The 17,403-nt window shown below is 44.5% G+C and overlaps 1 long non-coding RNA gene across 1 annotated transcript; it reads left to right on the top strand.

The window, feature by feature from the left end:
• The first annotated feature begins 3,093 nt into the window (after positions 1-3,093).
• LOC117705647 (uncharacterized) lies at positions 3,094-7,286 on the top strand. Its single transcript, XR_004606441.2, has 2 exons — positions 3,094-6,096; positions 6,241-7,286. It is a non-coding gene; the product is annotated as an uncharacterized LOC117705647 (long non-coding RNA).
• Positions 7,287-17,403: the final 10,117 nt, after the last annotated feature.

Below are 17,403 nucleotides of genomic sequence, written 5' to 3'. Positions count from 1 at the left end.
ACGCTGCTCAGAGACAGGCTGTCTACCTAGCAAGCATGAGGGCTTGCGTTTAATCTTTAACGCTGGAAAAAGAAATACCCAGAAAGACCCACTAAACAAAAGATTTGGCAAGAATCAGAATGGTTTGGAAATTACCAAGCCTGTTTGTGAAGTAAAAATTAAGAAGGGAAGACATTAGGCATTAGGGCCTTAGCAACTAAAAAAAAAAAAAAAAAATTAAAAAAAAAAGTAGGGCAGAATGTTCTCATGGGATGATCATTGTGAACTTCCTCTCTGCCTTTGCAAACCACGTCTTTCAGATGAGTTTCTGGAGTGACCCTGCTGCTTGTTTCTCTCTCCAAACCCTGGGAGTTGTCCAGAGCTGCACAGCCATTCCAACTGCAAGGAAAAGTTTGAATGATGTGTGAAGGAATCAAGACAATGGATTTATCGTCAAGCACTTTGGAGGCTGAGGGAGAGGAGGGTGGAAGGCTTGTCTAGTTTACCCTATCTGCAGTGTTTCCGAAACAACAAAAAACAAATCTCTAGTTTTTTTTTTTTTTTTTTTTTTTTTTTTTTTTTTTTTTTTGCCACAGGTGAGTCGGCCTTTAATCCCAGCACTCAGAAGGCAGATACTGACAATTTCTGAGTTTCCAGGCCAGCCAAGGATACAGTTTCAGGACAACTTGGCAGTGAGACCCTGTCCCAAAACAAAACATGCCAGACTATACAGTTTTAACCATTTTTTCTTCTTCTTTTTTTTTTTTAAACCAGGGTCTCCTATGTTGTCCTGGCTCACCTGGAGCTCTGTATGTAGAACAGCAGGCCTCCAACTTGCAGAGATCCAGCACTATCGTTTTAAACATTGGTTTCATTTCCCTGGCCTCCAGAACGTGTCTCAGGCCCTCCCCCCCAGCAGAGGCAAACCAGAAACAGAAGGTCGGGGGAGGAGAGGAAGGTGGGTTGAAATGGACGAGGAAGAACTCCTTCTGCTAGTTAACTCTGCCTAATTTTAGATGAATCACAAATTCCCTAGACTCAGATCTCCGCCTATAATTTAGGTGACTCAAGCTTTTGTCCTTTCAGAAGTAAAATTCTAAAAAATTTCCAACCCCAAAGGCATCCATCAAGTGTGCGTCTAGAGGGACCATCTGCACTCAGTAACAGTCCATTCTTTAGGGCTTTTTACGGGCAGAAAAAGAGAAAAGTAGAGCAACTTGGTAAGGGTCAATTGAAAGCTGCTTAAACAAGCCCCAGGCTTGGTAGCACACAGCTTTAATCCCAGTATTTGGGTAAGGACCTGAGTTCGAGGCTAGCCTGGACTAGAGAGTGAGTTGGTCAGCTAGGGCTACACAGAGAAACCCTGTCTCAGAAAATAAATAAAATAAAAATTAAGAAAAAGTTTAAACTGGCCTTGGCTTTGAGGTGGGAGGCAATGGCCTGGAGGTCTAAACGTTGACCAGCGCCCAGCTTTGCTAGAGCCCCACACCAATCTAAGGGGGCCTCTCTCCTTTAGTTTTAGGAATAGAGTATTCGTGTAATTTTATGTCATTAGTGACCATCTCGGCCTGTACGGTCACTAAGCTCTATCCTCTTAAAGCGTCTGCCCAAACCTCCCTATTTACAGGTCCTAGAACGTAGATGTGGGGAGCGAGCCGGTGCCGCCAGCCGGTGTGTGGTTCCAAGCTCTGGACCTCAGTGTGCCCGCCCGGAGCCGAGCGCTGTTTCACTGAACTCCCATGGCTTTTCTAAAAACCGGGTAGTCGCCAGCTTATTGGATCAACCCGAGACTCGCTTCCCTTTGTCTTCTCGAGTACAAAGTAGACGTACTAGCAAAGTATGCGTGATAACACTTAATGGATGCCACAGAGGCCAGCTCAGTGGGCTCCGCAGGCCGCAACAAGGGGCGACCAGGGAACCGCAGCACAGCCCCCAGCTGCCGCCCTGCCCCCACACCAGTCATCCCCGCACCTAGATCCCGGCGCTTGGGGGCGGGGCGGGGCGCGCCTGCGCAGCGAGGCTCTGCGGCAACAACTTTGACTAGACCGGCTGGAACCGGTTAGAACCGGCCGCGCCCGGCCGCCAGCGCGCGATTCTGCGCCTCACAAAGGGAGGCGGCGACTCACGACCTGCGTATCCTTGCGCCTCTCCCCCTCCTCCCCCCCCCCGTCCCTGTGGCGGGTTCCGGTTCCTTCCCGCCCTCCCCCGCGCGGTCCGGATCATGGTTTCGCTTAGGTCCCCTGGATTTTGGAGAAAGAGAAAAACAGTAGCTTGTAGGGACGCCCTTCCCTTACGTCGTAATTCTTGAAAGGCATGACCTTAGGAAACATAATATACGTCTCGAATCCGGCCTCGCATGGCCGCCGAGGTCACCGTGTCCTCCGGAGCAGCGACCCTCGCTTTGCTGGCTGAGCCCACAGCCTCGGTCAGGGAAGTCGGCTGGGCTTGGCTGGTTTGGAACGAGGGCCTGGCAGCCTAAAATGGCCGACGTATGCAAGCGCCAAACGCGGTAGCCCAGCCAGGCAAGGACTAGTGTCCTGGGGCAGCCGGGGACTGCAGCCCGGCCCTACAGGAGGCTGTTCTCAGCGTCCCGCGTATAAACCAGTACAAAGCAGAGTGCTATCACCTCAGAAACAACTCGGCAGCGCCAGGGCATTTTCGGAGAATCCTCCATTTTGTTTTGTATGAAATGGCTGCCGCTCAGGGAGTTACAAAATGGAAAATTAAAGCTGTCCAAAAACCCATCTTAACACTTAAGAGAGCAATAACGAGTACCCACTCACTGTCCTCCCAGGAAAACGGCAAAGGTTGCTGAAACATCTGAAAAACTTTGGGCTCCCATTTTTAGTATATATTATTTGTGTTTTTCATCGTGTGACCATAAAATTTAAACCTATTTATAGTTGCTGTTACAACTTAAATATTTCTCTGTATTAGCAAGGTCCAGAGACCCATACACCATCAAGAAAAATCTAGAAACTTGGAAATCAGGCTCTATTTTTAACTCTCTGAGGAACTATTTTTCTTCCTTCACCAAGGTGGTGGAGGGTTACTAAGTTCCGGTGGAGTGATGTGTCACTTCGCAATAAATACGGGAGCTCCCGGCACTGCGTCAGGCATTCAGGCAGCGAGAGCAGAGGCCGCTGTTGAGGCAGGAGACTCAGCCTGAGGAATTCACAGATAAGTTTCTATTTAAAAAGATTAGGAAATAAAAAGGAATTAGAACTCTAAACTTAGTAGAGTAGCTTATCGAAATAATACTTAGCCTTAATAATTTAAGAATATTTTAAGAGAAGATATAAAAGCTTATTTAAACAGTTTGAAAAGGAAAAGAGAAGAAAAATATTTACAATATGATGAAGGCTGACCTGAAGCTTTTATCCAGAGTAATTTGGAAGATTGTGAAGGGAGGTATTACCGAGTTTTAAAATGGTCTAGTATGAAGGTCAGCCTTGTAGATGTACATTTAAATGAAGGTTACCTAAATAGAATCTAAATAGCATTTTAAACAGTAAAGTTGTAGACAATAGTTTGAAATTGAGCTGTAGTTTCAAAAGATTGAAAAATAGGTTAATGTGAAGGCCGTTATAAAAGTCCTTTTATGGCGCACGTTATGTTCGAAGGCTTGAGTTGGAAGCAGGGAAGATAGAAGTGGTAAGTTACTTGAGAAAGAAGATTAGAAAATGGAAGTGGAAAACGAAGAAGACAAATAAGGAAGGTGAAGAGACCAGCTGTAGAGAAGATAGGAAAATAGAAGACGAAGAATCTTTAGAAGAGAGAAAAGGTATTTAAGAGCACAGGTAGGAAGCCAGCTGAAGAAAACTAGAAGATAAAAAGCAAGATAGAAAAAGTTCAGACAACTTTGGATGCCAGCATTCAAGATAGGCAAAGAAGATAAGATTGAGACCGAAAGGTTGGATAAGATATAAAATTTCAAAGTCAGAAGGAAATTATTTTTAAAGCCATAAATTCAAATTTCTGATGGAGCATTTTAGAATTCTGTAGACAGCCACTTTGCAAGAGTGAAACTAGCAATCTAAACTACTAGAACTGAGTTAATTAAAAAGTTAAGGCAGAATGCCATTTGAAGAGTTAGAAGAATATTAAAGGCCTTGTAGCTTAATTTTGATAACAAAAGGACTTTTGATACAATTTCAAGATTGTCAGCATTTTGCATTGGACTTGAGCTGAGGTGCTTTAAAAATCCTAACAACTAGCATTGGCAGCTGACCCAGGTCTACACAGAAGTGGATTCAGTGAACCTAGGAAGACAGGAGCGGCAGACGGGAGTCCCGAAGCCAGTTTGATGAAGCTAGGAAGGACTGAGGAGCCGGCAGCAGCAGTGCATGGTGAAGATAGCCCAGGAAACAGTGCGGTTCGGTGGAGGAAGCTAGGAAGAAGGAGCCAGGAGCCGTAACGATGTGGTGGTGAAGCTAGGAAAGATTCCAGGAAGGTGGAGCAGTGCGAGTTGGTGATGAATCTAGCTGGCGGCTTGGCTTGTCAACTGCGCGGAGGCGGCGAGCAGGCATTGTGGAGAGGATAGATAGCTCCTAGACCAGCATGCCAGTGTGCAAGAAAGGCTGCAGGGAGAGCTGTGGTGCGGTAATATTCCGTGAGGTCGGCAACGTGGTGGTGGTTTTCTGTAACTTGGATGGTAACTTGTTTACTTTGCTTTTATAGTAACGGGGGAGTTGTAGGCCTCTGTGTAAAGAGATTTATCTGGGGCTCTAGGCCTTTGTGGGTGTTGTAGGTTCTTCTTTTTCAGGGTTATGTCCTCTTGCATCTTGTCTGAAGCTTTTGAGGGCAGACTGCCAAGGCCCAGAAGAATGGTAGATGGCAAGTTGTCTTAACCGATTTGTGAGGGAAATGAATGGTAGAACCAGCACAATCTCCCGGTTTTGTAAGAAGTTTTAGTTTGTGAACAGATGACCTACTGCAGTCTTCTGCAAGTCTCACTACTTTGTAGGGGAGGTAATTGGGCAAGGTGCTTTTGGGGGGGATGGGGACAAAATATATTTTGAGTTCTTTTCCCCTTAGGTCTGTCTAGAATCCTAAAGGCAGATGACTCAAGGGAACCAGAGAAAAGAAAATGCAGTATCAGGATAAGCAGAACTCAACAGGTTTACAGTTTCTAGACATTAGAGGGTGAATGATAGCTTTCACATCGTGTGGAGAACCTGTCCATTGGTGGAATGGCTGGTAGTTTATTCTCTTCTCCCTCCCTCAACAAGACTTGTAAAATTCCTAATCTTTTAAACATTTTTACTTAAAAATATTTGCGAATGGTCTTAACAGGGAGGAGTGGGTGGGGGGAAATGTTTTTTCTAAGATTTTCCACAGATGCTATAGTTCTGTTGGCACACTGGGGTAGAGAAGGCGTGTACTGCTATGCTGTTGGCACGACACCTTCAGGGAATGGAGCTGCCTTTTATCCTTGGAAGAGTTTCCCCAGTTGCCGCTGAAGTGCACACAGTGCAGCTTTGGTTCACAGTCACCTCAGGAGAACCCCAGGAGCTTGACTAGGCCAGATGTTGAAGTTAAGTTTTCCAGCACCATGGCTTACAATGTTTCGTTAAAGGGGAGGGCAAAACTTAGTTGGCTGTGACCTATTGTGTTGGGTGGGGGGGTTGTTAGGTAATTGTTTAGTTTATGATTTCAGATAATCATACCAGAGAACTTAAATATTTGGAAAAACTGAGGAAATCTCAGCTTTCAAGTTGGCAAGTAACTCCCAATCCAGTCTTTGCTTTTTCTGGGGGGCAAGGAAAGTAAATCTCAACAGTTGTCTGTTCCCTTGAAAGTGTGTAGGGCTTGGGGGGGTTGGTCTGGTCCACTGAATGATGTGAAAGCTACAGTGGGGATGCTTTTGAAGCTACTGGATATAGATTGTAGTGTGTGGTTCTCTTTTGAAATTTTTTTTCAGGTGACTTAATGTATCTTAATAACTACTATAGGAACTTCAGAGCAAAGGAAGTGGCTTTAATGACCCTGAAGGGATTTCTTCTGGTGATAGCTTTTGTATTATCAAGTAAGAGATTCCATCTCAGTTTTGAATAAGCAAGTCTTTTTCCTAGTGTAGGAGAAATGCTTTTCCTTGTGACTAAACAAGATGTGAAGGTATGCTTATTTTTTTTGTGTGCATTGTATACTTTGTATTTATTTGTAATTTAATCTAAGAATTGTGATAGTTCAGTCTGAATGTCTTTTAGAGAGGGTGGGCTTTTGTTGATGAGGGAGGGGAAACCTTTTTTTTTTCTGTAGACCTTTTTCAGATAACACCATCTGAGTCATGACCAGCCTGGCAGTGTGATGACCTAGTGCAGAGGGAGCAGCTCCTTGGTGAATGTGTGATAAGTAAAGGCAGAAAAGATAATGTCATGTCTCCATGGGGAATGAGCCTGAGATTGTTACTTCTGATGAAGTCTGCATATGCAAAAATTAAGCAAATGAAAAAATGAAAGCAACCAGTATAAAGTATAATGGAAATCTACCTTTAAAAGTTAATGGCTTACCAAGCTTTATCCACAAAAGTAAAGAATTGATGAAAAACAGTGAAGATCAAATATTCATCTCAAAACTGCTTTTACAAAAGCAGAATAAAAATGAAGTGAAAAGTGCTACATTAATCCTGGAGTAAAAAGAAGCTGAGCTTATTGAGATGAGTGGGATCGAGTGGCTTGAGAGGCGGTGCAGTGTGCCAATCTTTCGTTTGCCTCAGACAGGTTTCTCTTCATAAGCAGAAGAGTTGCTTCATTTCATCTCGGAGCTGGAAACAGCAGACTGCTGTTGACAGATAAGTTTAACTTGAATCTGCAGTATTGCATGTTAGGGATAAATAAGTGCTTTTTAAACATAGATAAGGGCTGTGGAGCTATTGAATGTTGCTCACCTGATCCCTTAGGGCGGTTCAGGGTTGTGAGCAGTTTTCCCATCCAGCCTTTAAAAAATTCTAAGTCTTGTGCCAATGGACTTTCATGATGGGATAGTAAGTAAAGTAACAGGCTTTTGCATCATAAGTTTTATCACAAGCCTCATACATGATTAGTGCCTGTTTTAATTAACATCCTTTACAAAATTAAGGAATCTGTCATTTGAATCTCTGAAGACCTCATGAAAGGGACCTAGCATTCATTATGTGCTGAAAGTCAGATGTTCGTATTGCTAAAATTTAAATGTGCTTAATGTACTTGTGCTTAAAATCATTAAATCATAATAAAATTAAAGTCATTAATAAAATACTCAGTAGATAATGTATGTATTTAGAAGGCTGTCTCCTTATTTAAATAAAGTCTTGTTTGTTGTCTGTAGTTAGTGTTGGGCAATTTTGGGGGGAATGTTCTTCTCTAATCTTTTCAGAAACTTTGTCTTCGAACACTTAAATGGACAAGATCAGGACTTGAGCAGAAGACCGAATTTAACTTACAGGCAGGAAAGACAAATTTATTCTCCATGCAGTGATGGGCATTTACTAATTGCAGGCCTGGCATAGAGGCCCTCTAACTGAGGACTAAGTACCTTAGGCAGGTGGGAGTTGATGGTCAGAGTAAAAGGTAACTACATAATTTTGTTTCCAGAAAGTCAGGGGTCTAATTTGACCATGGCTAAACATCTAGGGTAAGATACTTTCCCACATTTCAAATGTGCATGTTGAGTTTAAATGCTTACAACCATCTCATCCACGTCAGCCTTTTGTCACTTCACTTGAACCACGAGTTGGGCCGGGCATGTGGGTTTTTAAAGAGTTTTCCTTTGCAGAGGCTTCATTTCATCCTTCATGGAGCTGCTCAGGACTTTGCATATAAGTGCTTGCCTCTGTCTTCTGTTCTGCTAGTGAGTGTGTGAGACCTTGCAGTGAGTTTGTTTTTCTTGGAATTTGGAGGGAAGGGAGGAGGGGAATGGGGCTTACTTGTTCTAGCTTTTTTTTACAGACCACACAGAATGCAGGTGTCTTGACTTCAGGTTTTGTCTGTTCTTTGGCAAGTAATATGTGCAGTACTGTTCCAATATGCTGCTATTAGAATGCATTGTGACGCGACTGGAGTATGATTAAAGTTGTGTTTCCCCAAATGTTTGGAGTAGTGATTGTTGGAGGAAAAGCCATGAGTAATACAGGCTGAGTGTTGAGGAAAATGGCCCTGCAGCTTTAAGTAACATGTTTGTGATTGAAGCCAAGTCCCTTTGCTGTGCTGCTTTAGGTAAATGTTTTTGTTCATTTTTGGTGAGGGGGGTTGGGAGCACTGAAGCCTTTAGTCTCTTCCAGATTCAACTTAAAGTCTGACAAGAAATAAATTCAGACAACCAACATTCTTGAAGAAATTTTAACTGGCAAGTGGAAATGTTTTTTTTAACAGTTCCGTGGTCTTTAGTGCATTGTCTTGTATAGGTCTCTCTCTCCCCTCCCTTGGTCTTAATTCTTACATACAGGACACTGAAAACAGCAGACATCTATTCGAGGGGCCAGAGAAGCCAGACCCAGTAAGGAAAAATAGCCCATTTACTTAAATCGATAAGTGAAGCAGATATTTCCATTTTCAATGTGGGGATTGGGAAGCCCTAGTTCTTTCAGATGTACTTCAGACTATAGAAGGAGCTTCCAGTTGAATTGAATTCACCAGTGGACAAATGAGGACAACAGGTGAACGAGCCTTTTCTTGTTTAAGATTAGTTACTGGTAATTAGTGTTGGATCCTCTTCAGCTTCATGCTGGAGCAGTGAGCATGTTAATGTATTTGTTGGCCTTGGGGTGGAGGGGTGAGGTGGGCGCTAAGCCTCTTTTTAAGATTTTTCAGGTACCCCTCACTAAAGGCATTGAAGGCTTAATGTAGGACAGCGGAGCCTTCCTGTGGCAAGAGTCAAGAGAGCAGTATTGAGACCAAATTGGTATCATGGTCGGTTTTGATTAGCAATGAGGATTACCCTACCTTGTTGGAGTTGAAACATCCAAATACTTGAGAGGCCCTGGGCTTGTTTTAACATGAAAAAAGCTGTTTTTACAGCAGCAGTTACCAGCCCAAACCTCAAGTTGTGCTTGCAGGGGAGGGAAAAGGGGGAAAGCGGGCAACCAGTTTTCCCTAGCTTTTCCAGAGTCCTGTTAGAAGGTCTCCCCACACGTGATCTCTGCCACATCGCCACCCCGTGCCTTTGGCCTAAGCACAGACCCTTCACCCCTCACCTTGATGCAGCAGTAGCTGGATCCTTGAGGTCATGATGCATAATCGGTTTCAAGGTAACCATGGTGCCAAGGTCCTGTGGGTTGCACCAGAAAAGGCCATTTTTCCCTTGCCTGTAATTTAACATTAAAACTGCAGCTAAGTAGCTAAGACATTTTATATATTATGTACCAGGTACTCCGACTAAACAAACCAGTCAAGGGTATAGTACTGTTTGACATGAATGCTGGGTGGGAATGTAGGAAGTTGACAGAAAGGCAATCGAGGTAGGGAGCTGTTGGGGTGGGATTGCAAAATTCTCTGCTAAGACTTTTTCAGGTGGACATAACAGACTTGGCCAAGCTAGCATCTTAGCGGAAGCAGATTCTTCAGTAGGGTTGTAAAGGTTTTTCTTTTCCTGAGAAAACAAGCTTTGTTTTCTCAGGTTTTGCTTTTTGGCCTTTCCCTAGCTTAAAAAAAAAAAAAAAAGCAAAAGATGCTGGTGGTTGGCACTCCTGGTTTCCAGGACGGGGTTCAAGTCCCTGCGGTGTCTTTGCTTGATTCTTAATATCATGAGGCCTTGACATTTTTCTTGGAGGGCTCTGGATATGGGAGTTGACTTCACTGGAACACTGCCCAGCCTCCTCTGTGTTGAACTCAGTAACTATTGATAGTAACTGCATTGTCTTTTTCAGGTTATGTCTAATTTGTCTATTGAGTTGACACACTTACTATTGAATACTTTGATTTTATGAAATAAAAACTAAACATCTCACATTGTGTGGTTCTTTGTGTATGAAAGAAAACACAGGCTCACTCTAAGCCTTACTAGACTGAATTTCTGATCTGCCTTAGCTTCCCCAAATAGTGATGCTTTCCCTGTTTCCTTGGTTGGGTTGCATGGTTCTTTCATGCAGAAGGCTGCTCTAAAGGTTGGGTGTGGGTCCTAGGTGGACACTCTTGTACCTCAGGGATGCAAGGTCTTTTCCTGCTGTTCAGGCTCTACTCCCTGAGTGAAAACATCTGGATTGTCTTGTCAATGGGTAAATTGGGAAAAGATCGGTGTCAAAGGTGTGCTTTGCTCCTGTGTACCTTACATTGGTGGAATGTAGTTTAGGGAAATAGGACGTTGAACATGGTTTAAAGGCCCAAATACATTACCCAGGAGAAGGGCAACTTTTGTGCGTGCAATACTGTTTGTGTGGGGTGTGTGTGTGTGTGTGTGTGTAGGTGTAGGTCTGAGCTTCCAGAGATTAAGCTAGTCCTCAGCCATGGCCCAAGAAAGGGAAAATGGCTCTCTTTTACCACTTAAGACTAAGGAAAAGACTTCCCATTCCTTCAGAATCAACAGTTTGGCTGGGTGTGGTGCTGTACACCTTTGAATCAGGCAGACATCTCTGGGTTCAAGCCTGGTCTACACAAACACTGAAAAAAACAAAAGACCCATTTAGGTTTCTCAGGCTTAAAGAGCTGCTGTTAAGGACAGGCCCCTAGGTCCCAGGTGGTCCATCCTAGGTGTGCCCTTCCTGCTGCTCTCATACTCTGGGCAGAGACATCCTAGGTTGATGAAGGTCTGGCTCCCAGGGCAAGGCACCTGTACTGACATCTGCCCCAGTTCAAAAAGCATCAGCATAATGAGAACAAAAACCAAGTTGAAGCCAAGGCAGCCCTCTCCAGTGTCTCAGAGCTCCACCACTTAACAGCTGAAGTGCCCCTGACAGGTCTGCAGAGCAGTCCAACTTGTGCTACAGTCTGGTACCAGCTGAACTAGACCCTGCCACACACCTCAGCAAGGGCCCGTTCTGAATTAGCCCATGTGAGAAACTTGTTTCCAGAGCTGAGGCTTTGCTGATGTGAGGCACAAAGACTTCATTGGAGATCAAGAGATAAGTGAGCAGAAGTTAGGGCTCACACTCCCTGAAGTTAGGACTCAGACTTTGGGGCCAGGATTGGGAGCAAAATGAAGGAACACAAAGCAGGCTTGTAAATTTCCCAAAGGGTTAGATAAGATCTGGAGGCTTCATCTTAGCTTTCATTGTGTAGGACAGGGTGACTCTGGATTTGGGTCCTTGGGTCTCCACTTTGGAAGTTCGAGCATGAGTCACTGGATTCTATATGTGTGCTGTCCACATACTCTGGCTGTACACAGGATACCCTCTCCAACAATAGCTTTCCCCAGACAAGCCTTTGATATCTAGCCACAGGCCCCAAAAGCTGATTGGCACAGGGCCAACAGCATAGCATTCTTCTCTAAGACATGAAATTAGGAGAGAAGGGGGGAGGGGATCTTGAAAGATGTGATTTTTATTTTTTTAGGTAGAGCCATGATATCACCAGACACCAGACACAGGATGGTCAACTTAAAGTTGTGCCTCAGCCTCCTGAGTGGGGTTGCACAGGTGCTCCAGTATGCCTGGCCACCTGGATTGTTGACTCTGAAGATCAGGAAGATCAGGTGGTGGCTTCTGCCTCTGATCACTTGTCAAACATGAAAACTGCCCGGCTCACAATGCAACTACCTTTTACATGGATAGTGTACTTAGCTGGCCATGACAAGGGTGGCTAGGCAACTGAGTAGGAAGTGACTGGATTTTGCTGCCATCTAGTGTACAAATGTAGTGGACACAATTCCTTGAACTGTTTTCACTGTCACGCCTGGTTTTTTTGTTGTTGGGTTTGTGGTTTGTTTGTTTTTATTTTTTTTTTTATTTTTTTTTAAAAAAGGATCTCTGTATGTAATTCCAGCTACCCTGGAATTTGCTATGTAGGCTGGGCTGGCCTTGAACTCACTCCTGCTTTTATCTCTTCAGCAAATCCTGCCAGCCTATACCTCCATGACCAGCTAAATTTTTTGTTTTGTTTTGTTCTGTTTTGTTTTTTGTTTTTCGAGACAGGGTTTCTCTGTTTAGCCCTGGCTGTCCTGGAACTCACTCTGTAGACCAGGCTGGCCTCGAACTCAGAAATCCGCCTGCCTCTGCCTCCCAAGTGCTAGGATTAAAGGCATGCGCCACCACCGCCCAGCCAGCTAAATATTTTTTAAAATTTATTTCTAGCTGGGTGTGGTGACATGTACCTTTAGTCCCAGAACTTAGGACCCCCTAGGACTGAAATTACAGTTGTGAGCTGCTATGTGAGAGCTAGGAACCAAACTTCTGGCAGTGCTCTTAACATCTGAGTCATCTTTCCAGCCCCAGCTCCTGCTTTTTAAACACAGGATCTCACTATGTAGACCAGGCCGGCCTTGAACTCACAGAGATCACTTTTCTTCTGCCTTCTGAGTACTGGGATTAAAGGTGTGTACCATGACCAGCTACAGCATGCATTTTAAATTCTGAGTAATAATGTCTCCCATAGGCTAGTTGAATGTTTGGCTCTAAGATTGAAAGGCATAGCCTTGTTGGAGGAGGTATGTCATTGGAGGTGAGCTTGGAATTTTCAAAAGTTCATGACAGGCATTCTTGCTCTCTCTTTGCCTCCAACTTATAAGATGTAAGCACTCAGCTACCACTGCAGCACTATGCCGGCCTGCCTGCCTCTACACTTCTCTGAGGATGATGGACTAACCCTCTGAAACTGTAAGCAAATGCCCAATTAAATTATATATATATATATTTGTTGCGGTAAATCTCTTGCCCATAGGGAGTCCATAGAATAACGACACAAGTCAATAAGTATCAAATGAATGCTGCATGCCTAGATTGGGCAGATTTACCATTAAACTACACTATTCCCCGGCTATGAGAGCTCTTAACAACTTGCAGTTTCCTAGGTCAAGGTCTTCTTCGTCTTCTCTCTCTCCACCAACTGCCCTCTAGCTTCGACCAACTGCCAACTCCGCGCCGCCCTCCTTCTTCTCCCCCTCGGCTCCCTCGTCTTCCTCTTTTCCTCTCTCTGGCTCCTCCCACTCCTCTTCTACTGCCCAATCACTGGCTGTAGCCTTTATTTAACAAATTTGATTGGACAGAAGGTTTACAAGATTCACTCCTCCTTCGCAGCCCCTCCCAGGAGTGGAGTTACCATGACAACAAGAGGCTAGGGCTATCCACCACATTTCCCCCTTTTTGTCCAATAATAAAAAAATTTTTTTTCTTTTCACATATTAATTGAACACTAGCTATTTTACCATGTTGTGTTTGTTAAAGTACAAGATAAACCTAACACCCAGTCCATCATTTTTGTTAACTAAATAGAACCTTTGCCATCTCTCTCAATTAAAAAACTTAGTTCTGAACCTGGCTTATGTCCTGTCTTCAAAATGAATAGCATCTGAAAATCATCTTCTCAAAGTAAATAGCCTGGGTTGGCTGTGAGATTATAAATCTTCAACCCCATCAGAAATCCAGAATGACTCAGTTAAATAAAGATATGGGAAGCACAAAGCGTGGCTTCTAAAACTCAACCAATTTAAATAAACCACTGAACATCTAGACAGTTCCTTATTTCAAAATGTTGGAGCATCTGGTCTTCAGCCTTCTGGCCCAGGATCATCTGACAGACCTAGTAATGCAGAATTACTAAGGGCTGATTACTCTGTCTTGGCAGATATAATCAGTCGACTATTCTGCAAGTGTGTTTCTTTTTTGCACACTATTTTGTCTGTAGATTAAAAGAGGCAATTCTTGCCTAGTGGCTGTCATACCACAACTGGTGTAACTCCAAAGATGCTCAATTTCTTCTTAGAATCCAAGACTGGGAAGCTGTCAGGATCAGATAGGTCTCCAATAAAATAAATGTTTATATCAGAATGTTTGTAATGTCAATTCTATGGATTTCTGACGTTTTTGAAAATCAACTATGTAAGGCAATCTGAACAGTTGTCTGTTAATTCCTTTCCACTATTTTTTTTTTTTTTTTAAAAAGGACTGGGTCTAAGCCTTGTATTTCTAAATAAGATATATAGGTACAATTTTTCGGGTGGAAGAGCGTAAGAAGTGGCCAGAGCGGCTTTCAGCGCTGGATAATCTCCTCAACCACTCCAGCATTTTCCTCAAGGGTGCCCGGCTCATCCCAGAGATGGACCAGATCTTCACTGAGGTAGAGATGACAACGTTAGAGAAAGTCATCAATGACACCTGGGCCTGGAAGAATGCAACTCTGGCCGAGCAGGCCAAGCTTCCTGCCACAGAGAAGCCTGTGCTGCTTTCAAAAGACATTGAGGCCAAAATGATGGCCCTGGACCGTGAGGTACAGTATCTACTCAATAAGGCCAAGTTTACCAAACCCCGGCCACGGCCCAAGGACAAGAATGGCACCCGGACAGAACCTCCCCTCAATGCCAGTGCTGGTGACCAAGAGGAAAAGGTCATTCCACCTGCAGGCCAGACTGAAGAAGCGAAGCCCATTTTAGAACCTGACAAAGAAGAGACTGGTACGGAAGCAGCAGACTCTGAGCCTCTGGAATTGGGAGGTCCTGGAGCTGAATCTGAGCAGGAAGAGCAGGCGGCAGGACAGAAGCGGCCTTTGAAGAACGATGAACTATAACCCCAGCTCCTGCTTCCCCCTTGCCTCCAGCCCCTTCTCCTACCACCTCTATTTATTATACATCAGGGTTGGAGTGGGGGTTGGTGCTGTCACGGGCTCAAGTTCCTTCTCAGCTGGGACAGGAGGTGGCTGTTGAACATCCTGGAGTAACTCCAATGCCGGCTCTGGTCCTGTGCCCAGCCCCACCCTCGGGTCTCCTACTCTCTGGCCCTGTGTTTGGGGAAAATCACTATTATGTCTTAATTCTTTGCCTGTGGGTAAGTGAGAGAATGGCTGCCAGTGGTTGTTGGAGACCTGGTAATGGGAAGGATGTCATGGGTCACTGGAGAGTGGCCAGTCTTCTCAGCATCCTTTCTTTCATCTTTTCCTCTTCCACAAAATCAGTGTCCTGTTTGGGCCAGTGTCTGCAGAGCCTCAGCCCCACGTTGGGCGCCAATTTGTTGCGGTAAATCTCTTGCCCATAGGGAGTCCATAGAATAACGACACAAGTCAATAAGTATCAAATGAATGCTACATGCCTAGATTGGGCAGATTTACCATTAAACTACACTATTCCCCGGCTATGAGAGCTACATACATACATACACATAAATAAAAGCTGTCTTGGTCATGGTGTTTCTTCACAGCAATAGAACAGTAACAAAGACAAATAGTGTTCTAGTGTATAGATATTCAATGTTTTAAGAATTACCTTTGCCAGGCAGTGGTGGCGCACGCCTTTAATCCCAGCACTTGGGAGGCAGAGGCAGGCGGATTTCTGAGTTTGAGGCCAGCCTGGTCTACAGAGTGAGTTCCAGGACAGCCAGGGCTACACAGAGAAACCCTGTCTCAAAAAACAAAACAAACAAACAAACAAAAAAGTTACCTTATGTGTGTAAGTATTTTGTCTGAGTACACGTATGTGTGTGTCACATTCATGTCTGGTTCCAAAGGAGGCTGGAAGAGAGTGATGCATTCCCTGGAACTAGAGTCATAGATGGTTGTAACCTGTCATGTGGACGCTGGAAATCAGTTACGTCCTCTGGAAAAGCTCTTAACTGCGGAGCCATTCCTCCAGCCCCCATTTCATAAATATATTTTAAATCAATTCACCTATTACTGTCAGTTTTCCACAATTAAAAACTTTTGCTGCCAGGCAGTGGTGGTACACGCCTTTAATCCCAGCACTTGGGAGGCAGAGGCAGGCGGATTTCTGAGTTCGAGGCTGGCCTGGTCTACAGAGTGAGTTCCAGGACAGCCAGGGTTACACAGAGAAACCCTGTTGCGGGGGTGGGGGGGTGGGGGGGAATAAGAGCACTTGTTCTTTCAGAGAACCTGGTTTGGGTTCCTAGCACACATGGAGGCTCACAACTGTCTGTGACTGCAGTTCCAGGGACTCTGAAATCCTCTTCTTATCTTCCTATGCCCTAAGCATGCACGTGCATGCACATGCATACATGGAAGCAAAACACTCAAACTCCCAAAAAATGGGAGGAAGGACAAAAGAGAGTCTGAGGACAGCCTGACAGGAAAGGCCTGGAGGACCTGGATCTATAACTTGTATGGCTGGACCTGAACTTAGGTCCTCTGCATTATCAGTCTATACACTTAACTATTGAATGAGGCATCTGTGCTGGTTAGTCTTATGTAAACTTGACACAAACTAGAGTTATCTGAAAAGAGGGAACCTCAATTGGGAAAATGCCTCCATGAGATCCAGCTGTGAGGGCTGGAAAGATGGCTCAGGGTTGAGAGCACTGACTGCGCTTCCAGAGGTCCTGGGTTCAATCTCCAGTAACCACATGGTAGCTCACAACCATCTGTAATGGGATCTGATGCCCTCTTCTGGTATGCAGTTAGAGCACTCACATAAATTAAAACACCCGGCTGTAAGGTATTTCCTTCCTTTCTGTTTTTTTGTTTTGTTTTGTTTTGTTTTTTTAATATGAGTGCTCTGTCTGCTTCTTCTGGATGAGAATCTGCTTCTTCTGGATCCTCACCGAGAAAGACCAGCAGCACTCTAGGATTTTCTAGGGGTCTGGCATCAGGCTGAGATCACTGAGATACCCTGTGTCAGGAACTGAACAACTACCAGATTCTTGGTTTTTCCATGGGGAGTCAGCCATTGCTGGTTACTATAACATAGCCTGTAAGCCACCTAATAAATCCCCTTTTAATAGATGCAGTCATTCTATATGTTGTTCTCCTTTAGAGAACCCTGACTAACACACCATCCTTTATGTGGGAAACCAAACTCTAGTCTTCACACACGCCTGACCACTTTACTTGGGATTATAGGCCTGCCTGTGCCACCATGCTTTGTTTGTGCACTGTTTGAGGATAACTTTGCACATTAGTCTAACACTACCAACTGAGCTACATCCCAGGCCTCAGTGTGTGTGTGTGTGTGTGTGTGTGTGTGTGTGTGTGTGTGTGTGTGTGTGTGACACTACACATGTTGATCTAACACTACTAACTGAGCTATGTCCCAGACCACAGTGTGCATGTGCATGTGTGGCCAGAGAATAACTTTGTTGTACTCCAGGAACACCTGCTCGCTCACTTTCTGAGATAGGCCTGGACTGGGCTGTCTGGAAGGGAGCGCCGAGGATCTGCCTGCCTCTGCCCCCCAGCACTGAGACTGCCTGAACATGGGATCTGGGTATGTACCTCAGGTCCTTGAGCTTATAAGGCAAGCCTTTTATCAATGGCTTCCCTCACCATCCCCCAAGCCCTTTCCTATTTATTTTTCGAGATTTGGTATCAATATGTTGCTCAGACTGGTCTGCAGTTCTTGGGCTCAAGGGAACCTTGA

Source organism: Arvicanthis niloticus, chromosome 1 (assembly GCF_011762505.2).
Source record: "Arvicanthis niloticus isolate mArvNil1 chromosome 1, mArvNil1.pat.X, whole genome shotgun sequence".
Taxonomy (NCBI): domain Eukaryota; kingdom Metazoa; phylum Chordata; class Mammalia; order Rodentia; family Muridae; genus Arvicanthis; species Arvicanthis niloticus.
The sequence above is the reverse complement of the archived record's forward strand: the minus strand, read 5'-3'. Positions and strand labels throughout refer to the sequence as shown.